This window comes from Enhydra lutris, unplaced genomic scaffold, assembly GCF_002288905.1.
Source record: "Enhydra lutris kenyoni isolate GAN:26980312 unplaced genomic scaffold, ASM228890v2 scaffoldscaffold68, whole genome shotgun sequence".
NCBI classification, from domain to species: domain Eukaryota; kingdom Metazoa; phylum Chordata; class Mammalia; order Carnivora; family Mustelidae; genus Enhydra; species Enhydra lutris.
The window spans coordinates 13,736,694-13,740,593 of NW_019154152.1; the positions used below are offsets into that span (position 1 = coordinate 13,736,694).

Here is a 3,900-nt window from a genome sequence, read left to right on the forward strand (position 1 = left end):
GAGCCCGATGCGGGACTCGATCCCAGGACCCTGGGATCATGACCTGAGCCGAAGGCAGTGGCTTAACCCACTGAGCCACCCAGGCGCCCCCAGAATCAACTTCTTAGCGGCTCCTAGAGCATGTGTTGAGACGGGACTTACCTCTGGGATTTGCTGATAATGAGAACAGCTTTGTTAACAGCCCTCGAGGGCTCCAGAACTTACAGCCAATGGGACAGCTTTCATTGACATTATTCTCTCTGGTCTTCAGAAGAACCAAAGGAGACAGGGAGCCCAAGAGGAGGAAACTGAGGTCCAGAGAAGTGAAGGGAGGATTTAATGAGATAGGGATATTGGCTGCTTGGAGTGAAACACGATTATCTGAAAATTTCTCCAGGAGCTCTCTGTGTTCTACGTGGCAATATTCAGGGGGAGAGGCTGCCTGCGTAGATTTAATTTCCCAGGGCACTGGTGATGTCTATTTCCTGAAGGAAAAGATGCAAGTTTCATGGGTTCTGAGGGTCTCAGGATGCCAGCTGGTTTATCAGAACTACAGTCACTAGCAGACATCTAAGCTTAGACTGTTGCATAAAGCTCATAAAGCTACTCTCTTGTTCCCTTTCCTCTCCAAAGAGAAGCAATCAGCGTCAGGGCATTAGAGCCATGTCTTAAGATGTATGCGTGTGAGCTGTCAACAGCCAAGGCTCAGCTGCTAGAGGGCAGGCCACCAACTGTGTCTACTATGGTCTATCACTCAAACCGCGCAGATTTCATTCACTCATCACAAGAAGTTCACTCCATTTGGACCTAGGCTTTCCAGGATTCTGATTAGTCACAATTGGGGGGGAAAATTTCTAAGACAAGGACAAGGGGGATTAGTTACTGCCTCTGCCACTGTAGCCAGCCCCATGGCTGCGAGGGAGGCTCATCCTCTCTCTCGTCTACCACCCATTCTAGATTCCCTTCTCCTTTCCCTTCACGTTCAATCACCTCGGTTGGTCTGGATGGATTCCCTTCTAGCATGACCCAGACCCTCATCCCTGACAGTTTTGAGCCCTGGTTATGATTGCTCTCGTGGCCCATTTATAGTTAAATTTGGTCACGGAAGAAACAAGAAATGCTCCTGTCCCTGAGTGCCAACCTCCCAGCCCTGGCCGTGTATGAGCAGCCTCATTCCCTCCTGAAGATCAGGAGGTATAGTATAGTAACTTGCAAGTATAGTAACTCCTTTTCTGATTGCTGATGTACTTGCACAGTGGGCTTAAAATGGCCAGACAGCTGTCGTAGCTTTAAATTTAGTGAGATTTACTTTGTCTCCTGTGGAATTAGTACCATTTAATCCACCGAGCCTGAACTGTAGGGACTGGAAAGACAGATGCCCCACAAGGGGTCACTGTGGGTGACAGTGAGTGGAGCCACTCTACCATCCTTCCACTGGCTCTTGGCAGGAAGCATCTTGGGTATCCAAGTTGAAAACGGATCCTTCCTTTTGGACAGGGACATGGACTCCATTAACACTCCATTAACACTCCTTGATCGGAGCAGTCAGTGGTTTTCTTAGGCAATTATTTCAAGCCCCCCACCTGCCCTCAACTATATTTCTGACACACAAGTGCTTGCGAACCAACGAGTGACATCAGTGCCAAAAATAAAAAAACTTAATAGGAAAAACATTTAACATTGAATTAAATGCAAACTTCTTGTTCCCCATGATCCTCTTGGCTTCTCTCTGTCCTATCATCTTCCATTATTTGCTGCATGTGACTCCCCACTAGATCATGGTTATCTTGAAGACAGCAACTGCGTCTCGTTCATTTCTGTCTCTGGCATCCAGTAAATTTTTTTCTGAATGATTAGATGGTTGTATTCATCACATTAGTGATTGATGAAAACTACAATTATTCTGTAGCACCAGAAGGAAACGTTCTTGATCCAGTGTTTGAGGCCCAGGTTTTGGCTGTTTGCTCAATTGAATGAGGCTAATTTAGACTGCTGAAGTTCATTTAAAAATATGTATTGTGTTTTCATCCTATGCTAGACATTGTCATTAGTGTCCAGGGATCTGAGCTAGTTGTGTCTAAGGATCAAGAGTCCCCAGAATGCTCTGGGTCCTGGGGACATGCCCTACTGGTGATGGCTGCTTTGGCATCCTTGCTCCCCAGGGTATAGATAAGAGGGTTGAGGACAGGGCACCTGGGTGGCTCAGTGGGTTAAGCTGCTGCCTTCTGCTCAGGTCATGATCTCAGGGTCCTGGGATCGAGTCCCACATCGGGCTCTCTGCTCAGCAGGGAGCCTGCTTCCCTTCCTCTCTCTCTGCCTGCCTCTCTGCCTACTTGGGATCTCTCTCTGTCAAATAAATAAATAAAATCTTAAAAAAAAAAAAAAAGAGGGTTGAGGACAGCGGTGAGAAGAGCATACACCACATTGCCCATGATGTGGGAGTTGAGGGGCAGGTCGGCCCTGTAGGCCACAGAGGCTATGGCAATGAGTGAGTAGTAGGTACCAACCACCAAGAGGTGGGAGCTGCAGGTGGAGAAGGCTTTCGAATGTCCTTCTCGGGAGCTGATGTGAAGCACCAAAGCCAGGATGTTGGCACAGGAGAGAAGCACCAGGAGAAGGGGCAGGAAGGACACCTCCATGGTGATGCAGAAGCCCATGAGGGTCTGGGATGTGGTGTCAGAGCAGGAGGCCTGGACCACAGCCAGGTGGTCACAGAAGCAGTTAGGGATGTGAGCTGCATTGTCAAAGGCCAAGCAGGAATTCTGCACCCCGGTGGGGATGTGCAGGAGGAGGGCAGTGAGCCAGGCTCAGGCTGCCAGGGTGGCATCGGTGTGCGGGTCATGAGGACAGGGTATAGCCTAGGGGGCGGCAGATAGCCACATAGCAGTCATAGCCACGGCCACCAGGATGAAGGCTTCTGAGCAGAAGAAGCTGTGGAAGAGGTGAATCTGCAGGAAGCAGGCGGGGAAACTGAGGAAGCGGTCCCCAAGCAAGAGGAGGGATGGCATCTTGGGGACAGTGGTCATGGTGCAGAGGATGTCCAGGGCTGAGAGACTGATCAGGAAGAAGTCCATGGGCTTGTGGAGGCTGGAATCTCGTGAGGTAGCCTAGTCCCTGCCACCACAGGTGAAGGAACATTCTGGGTATGGTGATGTTGATGGACCCTTACAAGACTTTGCCCACCATTAACACTAGAACCTTGAGTGCAGTCATTCGGCACAAGCCCATCTGGTTCGGAGATCTCTACATGGAAGTTTCTGGATGGAGTTTTTAGATCTGAGATATCAGGAAGATAACAAGATCACTGGTTGAGGATGACGAGGGTAAGGCCTGCAGTGAAAACCTGACATAATTTGCCATAAGGTTCCCTTGATTCTACCTTCCTCCCTCTGAGCCTAGGATTGTCAGTGGTTTCTGATAGAGGCTTACAGATCATGAGCTCTACAGAACTGGTGGGAACACTTCTTTGGGGACACTGAGATAACCATTTCTGTACAGCTCTGGATTTGATTCCTCCTCTATACCCCACTCATTCTTGTCTCACTCCATCTGGGCTGTGATGTTGTGTCTCTTGAATCAGTGTCCCTTGTCCCTATATTTCCATTCCCTTGAGGATTCCCTTTCTGGGCCATCTTATTGTGGGAGGGATAGGGAGAGTGTCTCCCTCTGAGGAACACTACAGACTGCTGTCTCCTTAGCCCAAGATTGGCTTCCTTATCTCTGGAGCAGCTAGTGGAGCGCTCCGTCTGTCCCCGTGTAACCTGGGTGCCTGTGACCTGTCTTTGTATCCTGGCTATTTTGTCATATCCAGGGAGCAACCAGAACTGATTTTCCCAATTGTCCCAGAACTGTCTGTTTTTAGTCCCGAAATTTCCATGTCCCAGGAAATCGCTCTGTCCCCAGCAAACCCGAATGATGGTT

At 49.2% G+C, this 3,900-nt stretch overlaps 1 pseudogene; it reads right to left on the reverse strand.

The window, feature by feature from the left end:
• Positions 1-2,348: 2,348 nt before the first annotated feature.
• LOC111159347 lies at positions 2,349-3,192 on the reverse strand (annotated as a pseudogene).
• Between the last annotated feature and the right edge of the window lie 708 nt (positions 3,193-3,900).